Here is a 17,250-nt window from a genome sequence, read left to right on the forward strand (position 1 = left end):
AGTCCACACAGTCTGCATCACTGCTTACTCTTTCAGTATACGTGCTATGTGGTAGGGAGCTGGTGTTGAGCGGAAGGATACTGAGCCACAAATGTACTGACGTTTTTATTAAAAATGCGAACCAATTAATTAAAACAAAGAAAATGATGGAAGACCATCCTGGCAGCTAACCCTGGTATTAATTAGATTAATCTCCAAGAACAGAATTGTTGGTAGAAATTATATAACTTTCAGAAATGACTGACTGAAATTTGAAAAAAAAATTGTTAATTGAGACAACATCAACTTAAAAAAATTTCACGGGTCCTTAGCACGGAGGTCTAATCAGATCGCAAGTCTATAAAATTAACCTGCATATTCCACATTACAAGTTTCAAAAACATACCGAAAATAGCCAACAGGTCATTAACACTAGCAGTTCACTATTTATTTATTTATTTATGCATTTATTTTACCTGGCAAGATTAGGGCCTTCAGGCCCTCTCTTACACCTAACCAGGCATACTCAGATTGAACTAGTTACAGTTTCCAAATAACATTAAGGACATTTAACGTATTATGCAGTATTGATGTTAAACAAAAAATTTGAGATTATAACAGTAGTACAATGATAATTATAACAATAAAAATAATTATAACAATCAAGAATGATAATAATAATAATAATAATAATAATAATAATAATAATGATAATAATAATAGTGATAATGTATATGAAAGTAAACATACTTTTCTTTTGTGCATGTCAGTCCCATTGTTAGTTGGGAATTTTCTCGTTATATTCTTGCAGCTTGTGAGTTATTCTCATCGAGCAGAGACATAAGACGATAGAATGGGGTGAAAGAGATATATAAGAGGTAGATAGGTTAGAGGAATAGAAAAAGAATGGTAAAATTCGAAGCTGTGATGGAGAGGAGAAAGAAAGAGATGGGAGGGGCACAACAATGGTGGCTATACCGTCCCTAATATGTAAGTTTTGAGTTCCCTCTTGAATGTTGAGTAGTTCTGGATAAGACGCAGATCACAGGGTAGCACGTTCCATAGTCGTATGGCTGAGATGGAGAATGACACGGAGAAACATTTTGTGTTATGTACAGGTACAGCCAAGATGATAGACGTATCCGATCTGGTATTGCGATTGTGGAATGATGATAGGTGTTTAATGTGAGAAGATAAGTATTGGGGGCACCAGTGGCTAAGAAATCGATGAAGTAGGCACATCGTGTGGAGATCGCGTGCCTTATGTGGGCGTATCCAACCTAGCTGGGAGTATGAAGGACTGATATGATCATACAACCGAATATTGCACACGTATCTAACGCAAGCATTCATCACTAGCTCGAGGCATCTAGAATTTTCACTATTTGTGCCGTGTTGAACTACATCGCAGTAGTAAAGATTAGGCAAGACTAGTGTTTGGACTAATTTTTGTTTAACATGGGTTGGAAATATTTTTCTATATTTTTGAATTGCATGTAGGGAGGAGAGCGATATCCAGCAAGCTGTGACTGTTTGTTCTTCCCAGTTTAGGTGTTCATCCAAGATTATTCCAAGGTCTTTTACTGTTTTTTGGTATGGTAGTTGGGTACCATTGAGGAGAATTTTAGGGACCGTTTCGCGAAAGTACCGGCTGATTAACTTTGGATGAGATATAAGTGTGACCTGGGATTTCTTGGGGTTTAGTTTCAGACCTATGTTCTGTGCCCATCGAGAAACAGAGCAAAGAGATGCGTTCATACTCGCTACTGCTCCAGCAATGTTTTTGGGGCTTGCACTTATGTACAGTTGGATGTCGTCAGCATATAGATGGTAGCTGCAGGAGTGAATCACTGAAGAAATATCATTAATGTACAGTGAGAAGAGTAGTGGACCAAGGACGGAGCCTTGGCGAACTCCAGAGTGCACGCTTTTCCATGATGACTTTTCCGACCCACAAACGACTTGTTGACTTCTGTTTTTGAGGTAGCTTTCGAACCAGTGTATTGCGCTGATTGAGAAATTCAGCTGTTTCATTTTAATTAGTAATATGACTTAACTGCTTTCAGTTAATTAGAAGGAAGACCACTGGTTCCAAGCAAGCGGAATAACCTGACAACATTTAATTCAAAGGATGATACAAGCACAGCCGATCAGTTTCTCTTTGACCCTTTAAGTGTCGACGGCGATCATCACCAGAGAGATAAACATTCTGAGTAAAGGCATTTGTCGTATCCAGCCCTCAGTAGCTGAACCCACAATATAAACAACAGATACATGAACCTATCATGTCGTGTAACACGGGAACCACTAATTAAGAACTGTAGTTTACAATATAAATAGTCACTGTCCGCAGCTCGTGGTCTTGCGTTAGCATTCTCGCTTCCCGCGCACCGGGTCCTGGGTTCGATTCCCGGCGGGGTCAGGGATTTTCCTTGTCTCGAGATGACTGGGTGTTGTTGTGTCGTCTTCATCAATACGGCCGGAGGAAGGCAATGGCAAACCACCTCCGCTACGACCTTACCTAGTCGGCGGCGCGGGTCTCCCGCATCGTTCCCTACCCTCCTCGGAGTATGGGACCTCATCATCATCAAATACACCTGAGAAAGGCGAACGTTGCACGTAACGCACCTGAGTAACGACAAATTTTAACGATACGTGGTCAGTCAGCTCGAGCGACACTAGCTTAGTGACGCACATTCACCGAAACGTAAATTAAGTGAGACCGTTTAAAGTTTACATTTCACGATGGTTGACCAGGATGGCGACTCACAACAGCGCTGCTCAGTACAACATAATCACGCACAGGGTAATCGGACTCTCGCTATAATTTCTTGCGGATCGAAGCGTGAGTTCAGAATCGCTCGGCCAATGGATGCCATCACGTAGCTGTTATGACGAGTCTGCTAGGGATCAGGGACCAAAGCATGCTATTCACTAGACGCCTCTGCACCCGGTTCTTGACACTGGCAGAGAGGAACCCAACCTGGCACCACAGTGGACACAGGCTTCTTGCAAATTGAAATCCCGAGAACAAGTCGGGTTCCGTATCACACACACAGATATCTTTCTCAACGAACGATCTTCATCCTCCGAGCCGAGATCCAATCTCACAGAAACCATGGTGACCAAACACCCAACTTTTAGCATTTTAGCAGTGGGCCAAGGATGCTGTCGGCCACGACGTTATCGCGTTCACTCCAGCCGCTGTGAAACATACCGCTCAACCGCCTCACTTCGAGAGCCGCTCTTGGCCGCGAGAGCGCTCCAATGCCGGGCCACGGACCTGTCCTCTGCAGTCGACAAACCGCTCGAGAAGCTCTTGCGGTGAGACGGGCTAATAACGGGCGGGAATTGTCGATATCAAAACGTGACCGCACGGCAGAATGCTTCAGTCACACCATAATCACCTCGGTTGAGAAGCGTGTCAGATAGTCCATTTTCGTCACATTGTTTCCCCTCTCCTGAAGAAACAATGACGATTACTGTTTCTGTCCACCCCACAAATTTCCTAAACATAACCAGGAGTTTGCCGTTCTAGAGGGGCATCCAGAGAGAATAGAAGGAGTCACAATCATCCATATTTATTGGGAAACACAGTTTCTCTGAGTCTGAATAGAACAAAAATCTCCAAAAGCAAAATAAAAGAAAGTTCCTCACTAAAAAAATTAATCTAGAGTTCCTAATTCACAAAATACACAATTAAGCTCCACCACGCTTGATATAGTCAATCATCTTAAGCAACCAAAGAAAGCAAGCAACTTGAACAGTAAAAGAGACAGCTTACACTACACGCGTTCGTCCTCTGTTAGAATATTGCTGCGCGGTGTGGGATCCTTACCAGGTGGGATTGACGGAGGACATCGAAAGGGTGCAAAAAAGGGCAGCTCGTTTTGTATTATCGCGTTATAGGGGAGAGAGTGTGGCAGATATGATACACGAGTTGGGATGGAAGTCATTACAGCATAGACGTTTTTCGTCGCGGCGAGACCTTTTTACGAAATTTCAGTCACCAACTTTCTCTTATGAATGCGAAAATATTTTGTTGAGCCCAACCTACATAGGTAGGAATGATCATCAAAATAAAATAAGAGAAATCAGAGCTCGAACAGAAAGGTTTAGGTGTTCGTTTTTCCCGCTCGCTGTTCGGGAGTGGAATAGTAGAGAGATAGTATGATTGTGGTTCGATGAACCCTCTGCCAAGCAGTTAAATGTGAATTGCAGAGTAGTCATGTAGATGTAGATGTAGATGTAGAAAAGGCTTTTCTCGAGTCGGCTTTACTCAAGAAGCCCGCAGCCAACTTTAGTTTACAGAAGAAACAAACACTTAACGATATCTTATGTAGATAATTCACTTGCTGAAGTATCAATACTCGAATGGTAACGAAAATGAATAAGTCTGACAATGATATAAAACCTTAAGTGTGACGGTATCTGGCAAGTCCCAGCTGGCACATCGCCGAACAGTTCACTTTGAGTCCCAGAGTTGTGGAGCCAGCGTGCTGTCCAGGGCGACGCCTGAGTCCTTGGCGCGGCGTAGGTGAAGGTCTTTCAGTTGCTGGCTGCCACGGAATTGCTGTCCGGAACTCGTGTGCTGGTCTAAATGGCCGCCTCACGGACGGATGCTTCCGGCGTATTTTCAGCACGGTGTTTGCACGAAGAGAAGCGACCTCTGTCGTTGCCGTGTACGCCTGCTGGAGGCCTGGCTGGAGCGCTGCTGATGCCCTCTGCCGGCCTCTCTGCTGAGTTGCAGGGTTGCGAAATCCCGCGTCACCTCAACTGCGGGGACTCACACTGCTGCAACCCGCAGAGTGTACGAGTTGCACGCGGTATCGTCGGAGCCTCCTATCCAGCTGTGTGGCACCGCGGGACAGCCGACATTTTCAGTTAGCGGAAACCCAATATCAGGTTGAGGCTTTTAAAACCGAACTTGGGGTAATGAAAAAGAACTGAAAATTTATGAACGGTGGGCTCCATGTGGTTGCCAAGTCGTGCAGCGACCGTAAACCATAAAATTACCCAATATGCAGGAACCAGTCGCAAAACCGTGTTTTATTTATTCACTTTTGCAAATCGATTTAAACTGATTAACAGCCATCATCGGTGCTTTCAACCAGTATGTTCCCTGAGTAGTAAATAAAACATGATTTTACGACTTGTTGCTGCATATTTGGTCATTTTAATTGCAAATTTACTTAGCAAGTAATTCAATTAAAACGGCAGTATTTAGATAAATACTTACAAATTAAGTTCGAAATTAGCACCACATCTGATGTTTGTCACAGAGCGGACAAAACATCTTACATTGACGTCAGCTTTGAAATTAACAATTTTCCTATCAGACTAGTTCACTACGAAACTAGAGACCCAAACTTTTGCATTATATTCCACTTCATTATCTGATATAAATTTTTTGGATGTTTCTTTTCTGTCGAGTTGTTTCTATTAAAACCATTTTGTGGTACTAATCTACTAAAGTTTGTGAAAATGTGCTGAAGGCACATTAAATGACGCCAAAGAGAACAAACTCCATATAAGAGTAGAAGGCGCCAAGCCACTGGGACGGTCAGTGGTCCAGTGCAGCCGGCAGAGGCCGCCCTCGCCCGCCGCCTGTGTCTGCAGCGTCCCTGCAGAGCTAGGTGCGGCCACTCGCCCCGGTCTGCAGGACGGGAGCTTGGTTCCAGACTGCACGAGCCAGCCGTCTTCTAGGAAACAGCAGACTGGTGTGGCGATGCGCTGCGACACGCTTCTGCACGGCACCTACCTCCACACTGCCGACATTCGGTCTGGATGCCAGAAGGCAGCGAGTCTCGCAGATCGCTCTGAACACAGTTGTGCGCTCCTGTCCTCTAAATGAACACGCGGTGAAAAATACAAAAGTTAAGGAATCGACACGATCAGTTCGTCAAAAATATTAATAAAGAAATCTTGAGACTGCCCATTCAAGACACGCATTTTTTTTTGTTGCTATCTACAGGGTGGCAGTTAGTGAATTATATCAAAAAAACGTAAGGTACTTACAAACTACGGCGCGCACACACTTTATTCAACATGTAAACGTCGCTACAGATATTCGGATTTAGCTTATGACATGTTCGATATGCCTGCCATGATTGGCGATGATGTGGCGCAGACGAATAGCGAAATTCTGGATCACCCGCTGAAGTCTCGGAACATCGATGCTGTCGATGGCCTCCTGAACGGTTGTTTCCACCTCGGGCGAGGTTTTGGGGTTGTTGCTGTGCACCTTGTCTTTAATATAGAGCAACAAAAAGGGGTTGTCTGTGTTCAGATCCGGAGATGTCCATGCCAGAGGCGTGTGGGTGCCCCAAAGCCAGAATACCGCCCCCAGTGTGCTCCTCCAGGACATCAAATACTCCCCCGCTTCCATTACGGGGACTGATGACTATACCTGTTAAGTCCCATAGTACTCAGAGCCATTTTTGAGCTTCCGTTGCGTCGAGCTCCATCTTGCATGAAGCACATATTCTCGAAATCAGAATCGCTTTGGATAATGTGGGTGAAGTCATCTTCCAAAACTTTAACGCACCTTTCGGTAGTCACCGTGTCATCACTGAATATCGTACCGATTATTCCGTTACTGGAAATTGCGTACCACACAGTCGCCCGTTGAGGACGAAGAGACTTCTCGATAACGAACTGCGGATTCTCAGTCCCCGAAATGAGCAAATTTTGCTTATTGACGAACGCATCCAAATGAAAGTGGGCATCGTTGCTAAACCAAACCATACAGCGCATATTATTTCCCATTATGCCCCGCGGCCAATCGTTCAGTTTTCATGTCGTAGCGCAACCCATTGAGACGTTATGACTATTTTATTTCATACAGTTCAGTAATTGTCACCCGTTTCTATATCCGTCCTAAAACGTCACGATATCTCCCTTTCTGTGCGTTTTGCGATATTTTCTTCTTATGACTAATACTTGTGTAACACTTTCTATCTATTTTCATGTATGCTCCAACTCCTGTCCCGTTATTAGTGTATGTGCACTCTTTAAATCGTATTGTCAAAAAAATGGTTCAAATGGCTCTGAGCACTATGGGACTTAACATCTGTGGTCATCAGTCCCCTACAACTTAGAACTACTTAAACCTAACTAATCTAATGACATCACACACATCCATGCCCGAGGCAGGATTCGAACCTGCGACCGTAGCAGTCCCGCGGTTCCGGACTGAGCGCCTGAGCCGCTAGACCACCGCGGCCGGCTTCATATTGTCAACGGGGTTCCAGTCTGGTAGACGTATAATCTATCACAGCCCGGGCTGTTTCATATATCCTGGAATTTTCAATCTTATCTTGCGGCGTTCCAAGTTTGCGTCGATGCCACACATTTATCGCGTAATTACTTCTGGTTCTGTGTTTACCTGTTTTCGTTTTAACTTACCGTCTCTTAAAAAAATGGTTCAAATGGCTCTGAGCACTAAGGGTCTTAATTTGTGAGGTCATCAGTCCCCTAGAACTTAGAACTACTTAAACCTAACTAACCTAAGGACATCACACACATCCGTGCCCGAGGCAGGATTCGAACCTGCGACCGTTGTGGTCGCGCGGTTCCAGACTGTAGCGCCTAGAGCCGCTCGGCCATTTCGGCCGACTACCGTCTCTTACTACGTAAATTCATTGTAAAATCGTCCATTTACTTCCAGTGAGTTACTTCATTTACAAGAATCATAATAGCGATAAATACCCATTTCACTGTCAAGCGGCAATGTGAGACTAAGAGAAACTAACAAATTTATTTCTTTTTACCCAGTAGTTTCCTTACAATTACAGGGTAGCCTGTAAAATGCTGCACAGGAAAAAAGCCACGCAAATGCAATGAGTTATTAATTTTATTGAAAAAATAACTCATCGCTGGAAAAACTAACACAAATACATAGAACTGTATTGTTTAAAGGTGCGGAAAATGACATCAAGTCGCTCATTATGGAAGCCGGAGACAGAACTGAGGACTTAACGGTATATTGGACTGCGTGGCTGAAGCGTACGATGCCAATAGCAGCCAGAGTGTAGTCGCAAAAGTTTCAGCTTTTCTGTTCTCGGGAGTGCATTCATTTTCTTTTGCTCGTTACGAACAGAGTTACCCATGTATTGAAGCTACCGATTCTGCCCGTTACCTGATGAATAGCGCCCGCAGGCATGAATGACCCCTCGCCGGCTACGTCTGTCTACCTGCTGTGTGGGCCACAATCCCTCAGCTAGTTGTGCCTTCCACATCAGAGTGTTCGGCGTTGAGAAACACTCTGGCCGCTGAGAGTTCTCAGGCGGCTGCCGGCAGACAGATCTCGCCTGCACAGCCGAGGCTGCGCACGCAGCAACAGGGCCGACGCTCTGCCACATTCGGCGGGAAATGATCTCTGAAAGCTGGCGTAACTGCCCGAAGCTCCAGTGGCCAACTGCCGGAGGCTGCCAGGAGTAAGCAAGTCCGGTCTTGCTGTTCTCGTGGCCTTGTTTTATGCAGCTGTCTCCTCCATTCTATCCTGTGCAAGTTCTCTTCATCTCTGAATAACCCTTCATCTCTGAAAAACTGCTGCAAGCTACATCCATATGAACCTGTGTACTGTATTCCGGCCTTGGTCTCCCTCTACGACTTTTACCACTATACTTCCCCTGTTTCCAAATTGACGAGTCCTTGATATTTCAGGGTGTTCCTGTTAACAGATCCCTCATTTCAGTCAAGTTGCGCCATAAATTTCCTTTCTTATCAATTCGATTAAGTGCCTCGTCGTCAATTGTACGACCTACCCTTCAGAATTATTCAGCAATACAACTTTTCTGAAGCTTCTACTCTTTTCTCGTCTGAATCGTTTATTCTCTACGTTTCAGTTCTGTAACGTCCTACACTCCAGAAAAATAAAAATATTTAAATTTATTTTTGATTTTAACAAATCTTTTTACGAATGACGACCCGTAATTCCATATACGCATCCCTTGAACCTTGTCCCGCAGTTAAGCAGGGTCAGCCATCGTTAACCGGATTTGGCATGTTAATGTTTAAGGCGTGGCCGGATGCCCTTCCTGCCGCCACCGCCTACCCCCCGGAACGGAATTAGAGGACCCCAACTGTCTGCGTCGAGTGTAATCCATGGAAGAGTGCGAATGTGTTCAGATGTCTGCGAGCCGTGTAACTGAGGCGGAACATGGGGACCAGCCCGGTATTCACCTAGCGGGATGTGGAAAACCGCCTAAAAAGCACATCCAGGCTGGCCGGAACATCGGCCCTCGTCGTTAATCCACCGGGCAGATTCGATCCGGGGCCGACGCACCTACCCGAGTCCATCAAGCTGCGCGTTAGCGCTCTCGGCTGCCCAGGCGGGAAGGGCGACCTGTAAGTAGCCATAAAAAAGTGTCAGTTGCTATTCTGTTGAAAACTTGCGTAACGCCGACTTCATTTCCCTGGAAGAAAAACAGTTGGCTACACTTGTTTTTCCTTTCCCTGAGCTGCGGTCTCCCGCCCCTTCCCCCTCCCACACCCACCCCCAATTGCCACCGGATATAGGTGCACTTGTTGGTTTCCTTTACTGGTTGTTCAATGTACGGATTGACTATCATCGACGGTAGGCTCCAACCCTGTCTTAGTACTTTTTCAACCATTCCCTCCGTTTCATGTCCTTCGACTCCTATACCTGAAATATGTTCCTTCACAGGCTGTATATAACCTTTAGGGCCCTGTATTTTGTCGATGCTACCTTTATCGTGACGTAACTAAGGAGTTACTCTAACTCTATAGATACAGCAACAAGGAATAGCGCAGTAGGCAGTACAGTTGAAGAGGTATGGACATCTCTAAAAAGTTCCATCACAGAAGTTGGGAAGGAAAACATAGGTACAAAGAAGGTAGCTGCGAAGAAACCATGGGTAACAGAAGAAATACTTCAGTTGATTGATGAAAGGAGGAAGTACAAACATGTTCCGGGAAAATCAGGAATACAGAAATACAAGTCGCTGAGGAATGAAATAAATAGGAAGTGCAGGGAAGCTAAGACGAAATGGCTGCAGGAAAAATGTGAAGACATCGAAAAAGATATGATTGTCGGAAGGACAGACTCAGCATACAGGAAAGTCAAAACAACCTTTGGTGACATTAAAAGCAACGGTGGTAACATTAAGAGTGCAAAGGGAATTCCACTGTTAAATGCAGAGGAGACAGCACATAGGTGGAAAGAATACATTGAAACCCTCTATGAGGGTGAATATTTGTCTCATGTGATAGAAGAAGAAACAGGAGTCGATTTAGAAGAGATTGGGGATCCAGTATTAGAATCGGAATTTAAAAGAGCTTTGGAGGACTTACGGTCAAATAAGGCAGAAGGGATAGATAACATTCCATCAGAATTTCTAAAATCATTAGGGGAAGTGGCAATAGAACGACTATTCACGTTGGTATGTAAAATATATGAGTCTGGCGACATACCATCTGACTTTCGGAAAAGCATCATCCATACAATTCCGAAGACGGCAAGAGCTGACAAGTGCGAGAATTATCGCACAATCAGCTTATCAGCTCATGCATCGAAGCAGCTTACAAGAATAATATACAGAAGAATGGAAAAGAAAATTGAGAATAAAAGAAAATTGAGAATGCGCTAGGTGACGATCAGTTTGGCCTTAGGAAAAGTAAAGGCACGAGAGAGGCAATTCTAACGTTACGGCTAATAATGGAAGCAAGGCTAAAGAAAAATCAAGACACGTTCATAGGATTTGTCGACTTGGAAAAAAGCGTTCGACAATATAAAATGGTGGAAGCTGTTCGAGATACTGAAAAAAGTAGGGGTAAGCTATAGGGAGAGACGGGTCATATACAATATGTACAACAACCAAGAGGAAATAATAAGAGTGGACGATCAAGAACGAAGTGCTCGTATTAAGAAGGGTGTAAGACAAGGCTGTAGCCATTCGCCCCTACTCTTCAATATGTACATCGAGGAAGCAATGATGGAAATAAAAGAAAGGTTCAGGAGTGGAATTAAAATACAAGGTGAAAGGATATCAATGATACGATTCTCTGATGACATTGCTTTCCTGAGTGAAAGTGAAGAAGAATTAAATGATCTGCTGAACGGAATGAACAGTCTAATGAGTACACAGTATGGTTTGAGAGTAAATCGGAGAAAGACGAAGGTAATGAGAAGTAGTAGAAATGAGAACAGCGAGAAACTTAACATCAGGATTGATGGTCACGAAGTCAATAAAGTTAAGGAATTCTGCTACCCAGGCAGTAAAATAACCAATGACGGACGGAGCAAGGAGGACATCAAAAGCAGACTCGCTATGGCAAAAAGGCATTTCTGGACAAGAGAAGTCTACTAGTATCAAATACAGGCCTTAATTTGAGGACGAAATTTATGAGGATGTACGTCTGGAGTACAGCATTGTATGGTAGTGAAACATGGACTGTGGGAAAACTGGAACAGAAGAGAATCGAAGCATTTGAGATGTGGTGCTATAGACGAATGTTGAAAATTAGGTGGACTGATAGGTAAGGAATGAGGAGGTTCTACGCAGAATCGGAGAGGAAAGGAATATGTGGAAAACACTGATAAGGAGAAGGGACAGGATGATAGGACATCTGCTAAGACATGAGGGAATGACTTCCATGGTACTAGAGGGAGCTGTAGAGGGCAAAAACTGTACAGGAAGACAGAGATTGGAATACGTCAAGCAAATAATGGAGGACGTAGGTTGCAAGTGCTACTCTGAGATGAAGAGGTTGGCACAGGAAAGGAATTCGTGGCGGGCCGTATCAAACCAGTCAGTAGACTGATGACAAAAAAAAAGAAGGGGGAGGCGATACTGAATAGAATTGAGGAGACGAAAAATTTGATGTACAACTTGACTAGAAGAAATCGGTTGGTAGGACACATTCTGAGCTATCAATGGATCACCAATTTAGTACTGGAGGGAACCGTGGGGGGTAAGAGGGAAACGAAGAGATGAATACAGTAAGCAGATTCAGAAGTATGTAGGTTGCAGTAGGTACTCGGAGATGAAGACTCTTGCACATGACAGAGTAGCATGTAGAGCTGCACCAAACCAGTCTTTGGGGTGAAGACGACAACAACAAGATCAACATCATTTCAAAGAATCTATTCCAGTCAGCACTGTCAATTCCTTTCTGTACATATTACTCCCGAAACTTCAGTGTAGTCCTTCGAAATGGAATTATAGTTTCGAGACGCGCTGGACTTAAAGGGTCTAATAAAAGGCGACGAAATCTTCCGGTAAGCAAATAGCAATTTGTACTGATGGAATTCGGATTCTCCCATTATTTAGCCCTCCCTTCCTGCTGGTAACAGTATCTGTAGTAAGGTGTTACTATGGCGACCGTCCGTCTGCTTAGCTGAATGGTAACATGTTGCGTGCCACGCAGCGGGCGCGGGTTCGATTCCCAGCCGAGTTGGAGATTTTCTCCTCTCGTGGACTAAATGTTGTGTTGTCCTCATCGTCATTTCATCATCACCGACACCCAAGTCACCCTATGTGGTGTCGCCGAACTTCCCCGAATGGAAACTCCCGGCCATCAATGTCACAAGATCATTTCATTTTTTGATTGATAATTAATTGAAACCCTCAGATGCCGACAGGTGTTGTAGACATACCTTGATGGGGACAATTGAAAATATGTGCCCCGACTGGGACTCGAACCCGAGATCTCCTGCTTACATGGCAGACGCTCTATCCATCTGAGCCACCGTGGAGACGGATGAATAGCGTGACTGCAGGGACTTAGCCCTTGCACGCTTCCCGTGAGACCCACATTCCCAACTGTCCACAATCTACATACGTAATGTTCCTACTAGATACTTTGACCATCCACTCGTTCCTCGCGCCCACTTCATATATCTTCATATAGTTATATAGTTAAGTCGCTACCCGGCCATTGACCTTCGTCTGTGCGAGTGCGCACAGGTTGTCCGAACTCTTACGGGAATCGTCAACTTAAGTGAGCATGAGTAACGAGTGGATGGACAAAGCATCTATTAGGAACATTACATATGTAGATTGTGGACAGTTGGGAATGTGGGTCTCACGGGAAGCGTGCAGGGGATAAGTCCCTGCAGTCGCGCTATTCATCCGTCTCCTCGGTGGCACAGCTGGATAGCCGGCACGGTAGCTCAGCGTGTTCGGTCAGAGGGTTACGCGTCCTCTGTAATTAAAAAACTGAGGCAGTCGATCAACAACGAACATAAATGGATGTCTTACGACGTCCGCCCCGAGCAGATGCAACGAGCAAAAGCGAAAAAAGTGAGATTTAAAAAAAAAATAGAGCGTCTGCCATGTAAGCAGGAGATCCCGGGTTCGAGTCCCGGTGGGGGCACACATTTTCAGCTGTCTCCATCAAGGAATGTCAACAACACCTGTCGGCAGCTGAGGGTTTCAATTAATTATCATTTATTCTAGAGAAGCTGCACGCTCATCAATGGTATCTGCTCTTTCGAGAACAGTTACTATCTTCACGTTTCATTTTTTACTACGGCGCCGCCCCTCTGCCGGCAGTCCCCTGCGCCCTCCATGTGGCCACGCCCCTTTCCCTGCCAGTCCAGTCCCACGCCACATCTGCCCGTACGCGTCCCACTGGCCGTCGCCCGGCGGTTCTCGCCCCAGTTCACTCGCCTGATCCGCCTTCATCTGTATCTCCCCGCGGAACGTTCCACGCGCAAAGCGCAGCTCTGAAAAGAGAAACCGAAAGCTTGCGGGTCGCGCTCGGGGCCACGGAGAGCGTGGGTGCGAATTAAGCTGGCGGCCCGTCGCGGCTCTCGTAAAGAACGTTCATCAGCATGCGGGACCGGCCGGCGCTTGTCAGCCGACACGCCGATAGCCGGCAGCCGGGGGCGGCGAGGGGCGGCGGGTAGCAGTGGGGGGCGGCGAGCGGCGGCAAAGGTTGGCGGGGGCGGCGAGGGGCGGCGGGGGGCGGCGAGGGGCGGCGAGGGGCGGCGGGTGGGCGGAGAGCGGCGGCCGGCCGGCTTTGCGCTGCGGACCGCCAAATTGTCAAAACTGTCGCTGCAGTAGGAGGACACAAGCTTCACCCGGTCCGGTTTCCGACGTGCGAGCGGACTCAATCAATAACAGACGCCCGTCTTCATTTGCTCCTCCGTCAGATCTCATCGTCTGCTGACTCAATCGGCTCTTTCATAACTCTCCAGACTTTCTTACTAGTCTCTGAGTCAGCTATTTCTATGTCATGCGTAGTTTCATCTCTGAACCAGGAACTACATGTATTTAGTATCAGTCTAGTTCATTCAAAGCTTGCGGGACAAAATGTCAGTTAGCATACTCCTCGCTATGGAGAGCTGCAGATGGAATGTCAAATCAACCACCATTCAGCCGTCTGATTTCCAAACTGTTATTTTATTGGGGCACCAGTTTCGGCGATTTACCACGCCCCCTTCATGCCCCCTGACCGACGTGGTACCTGTAGATTACTGCTTGATACAATGGTCACTTCTACCATCTGGTAGCCCAATAAAAGAACAGTTTGGAAATTTGACGGCTGGAAGGTGTTTCATTTGACATTGTGTACTGAACAATCGAGTACCGCAACTGTATCAGGAAAGATGGACATACAGAGAGCTGCAGATGGTGTCGAAATGGTGTTGGGCGGTCATGTAAGTTTCTGCCGCCGACAAATGTCTTGACAGAGAAGTAGGGTGTCCAGCACACATCTGTTTTCAAAAGCAGATAAAAGTTTGCTTGACGCCTTCATAACAGGCAGCTCCACTCCTTCCACAATGTTTAAGTGCAGACAGTATGTGGCTTAAATTCGAAGAAATAGCATCGGCGGCAGTTGATAGAATTATATCAAATCGATACACACTAAAAAAATGAATATGTATGTATTTCACATATCCTCCTAAACTACAGAACCGATTTCAACCAAACTTGCTACACACATTAATTATTACCTGGAAAGAAATATTGTGTGGCTAAGAACCACCAACTTCCTCTAAGGGTGGTGGTGATAATTCGGAGAGAGGAGAGGATGAAAAGAGGTTAATAGACAGAGAGGGGGAAGGAGGACATTCACACTGATATGGGGCAGGAGGAGATGGTGAACAAAGAGAGGGAGAAGAAGGAGATGGACAGATACTGGAGGAAGAGGAGGTTGACAGAGAGTGGGAGATGGACAAGGAGCAAGGTGGAGGAGATTGAAGGAGCGAGGGGTAAGAAGGAGGTGAAGTAAGAGAATTGGAATAATAACGTGCCCAGGTAGCGCTGTGTACTCAGCTACTAAATTAATAAAGTACGGTACTGATCCCCCAGGTCAGAACACTGTTGACAACGAAGAAGTCAGACCAATTCAACAGAACAGAAAACCCGCTAGATTGGCGACGCTATAGTCCAGCTCGAAATGTAATGCGGACTTCAGTGCGAGAAGATTTGAATAGCTGTCTCTAAATATGACATAAAATCGAAAGAGATTGTCGTCATGTGTAAAGTACATCAGCGGCAAGACACAACCAATAGCTTCAATGCGTGATATGAATGGTAATATTACCAATGACTGTGCCACAAAAGCCGAAATACTAAACACAGCTCTCCGAAATTATTTCATCAAAGAAGACGAAGTAAAATCTCCAGAATTCGAATAAAGAACGCCTGCCAACATAAGTAACTTAGAAATAGATATCCTTGGTATAGTTGAACAGCTTAAATCAATTAAGAGAAATCTTCCAGTCCAGGGTGGGTATCAGTCAGATATTTCACAGTGTACGAACGTTCCACACATGATTAGGATTCTGCTACACCATTTCTGGCTAAAGCCAGGCAAACTAACGGTGAATAACATAAAACGCGCATATATCAAGTAACTGTATGAACGCTCTACAAATCATAGAGATTCTGCCGCACCATTTCCGGTTAAAGCCAGGTGACCTAATGGTTAATAACGTAAGACGTGCGTATTTCCCAAAGACGCAGCATATTATAATAGCAAATTTCGAAATGAGCGTAATCGGAAATGCATAAAAACAAGAACAGCAAGAAAGAAACCACTGTCAAAGCAAATGGAAAGACAGTGGTTGTCAGCGGACGGGCGTTATCGTGTGGTAGCATCACTTCACGCAGTCTTCCTGATCGTAGTTCCTGGACTGCGTCTGCAAGAGTGATCAGCTGTCCACAATAAATGTCAGCACTGACGGTTACACCTAGGGGAAGCTATTCGCAGTGCACCACACCTTCGCTATATCACCAGATGCATAACATTATCTTTTGTGGGTGCGCTCAGGTCTTTGTACGAGAAGTTCCTGCTTTATTTGGGCTCGACCATTCCTTTCTTTTCCGTGCGTTAGCATAAAGACACAATTTCTCGTCACAAGTAATGTTCGAGGGTAGGAATGTGGGGGATCCTGCCCACTGGTCTAATACAAGATACCTAGGAAGAAGTTTTCTCGGAAAACTAGGCAACAGGTCAAGCAAATATTATTAACGGACTTTACTACAATACGTTAAATTGACAATACTTTGCTTTTTACAAAGATTTATGGCAAACAATTGGGGACATGCAAAAAATCAGTGTCCTTCGATGTATACAATTTCGAAGCAAGGAATTGTTAGGTTTCGCGCCGACGTGCCGGCGCTTCATGTTACGCCGGGACAGAATGGTCAGTGTTGTTTACAATCCAATTGATGAGGTGCAAGCAGAGAATCACGTATGTCCATAAGATGCTTCTTGTGGTTTTGGCTTCTGGCATACGGTACACATACACCCGACTTTCGATACTTCCCCATTACGTGCAAATGTCGCACAATGGTGAAGTGATCATAGTTCATCACATTTGCCATTTCGCGTGCACCAACGTGGATCATAGTGCATTAATACGCTTAGACGATCTTCAGCAAACACCGAAGATCTTCCTGAGTGTGGAGAGTTTCTAACATCAAAACGCTTCTCCTTAAAACGAGAAACTATTTTCCTGCTGTGCTCTGTACATTGCCATTATTCCCATACATGGCACAAGTGTTTCTGGCCGCTTCCGCTGCTGTCAATCATCTATTGAACTCAGAAGAAAATGTCGCAAATGTTCCATTTTGTAACGCCCACAAGTGCTCTCACAACCTAGAAATGACAAAATGACAATTTGTAAATTCAATTCAAGTTGCAATAGTGAACTACATATAAAAAACAATCGGTTAATAAACGCATAGCAACCGCAATACCTACATGAAAAACAAAATAAGGTACGAACTTACGAGCGAACTAATACACTGAAGCGCGAAAGAGACTGGTATAGGCATGGCTATTCAAATA

General features: G+C 45.1%; 1 protein-coding gene across 2 annotated transcripts in view; it reads left to right on the forward strand.

The window, feature by feature from the left end:
• LOC126266718 (titin homolog) overlaps positions 1 to 17,250 on the forward strand; it is a 1,013,152-nt gene that overhangs the window by 355,734 nt on the left and 640,168 nt on the right. The window lies entirely within an intron of this gene.

The sequence above is a fragment of the Schistocerca gregaria genome, chromosome 4 (genome assembly GCF_023897955.1).
Source record: "Schistocerca gregaria isolate iqSchGreg1 chromosome 4, iqSchGreg1.2, whole genome shotgun sequence".
Classification (NCBI taxonomy): domain Eukaryota; kingdom Metazoa; phylum Arthropoda; class Insecta; order Orthoptera; family Acrididae; genus Schistocerca; species Schistocerca gregaria.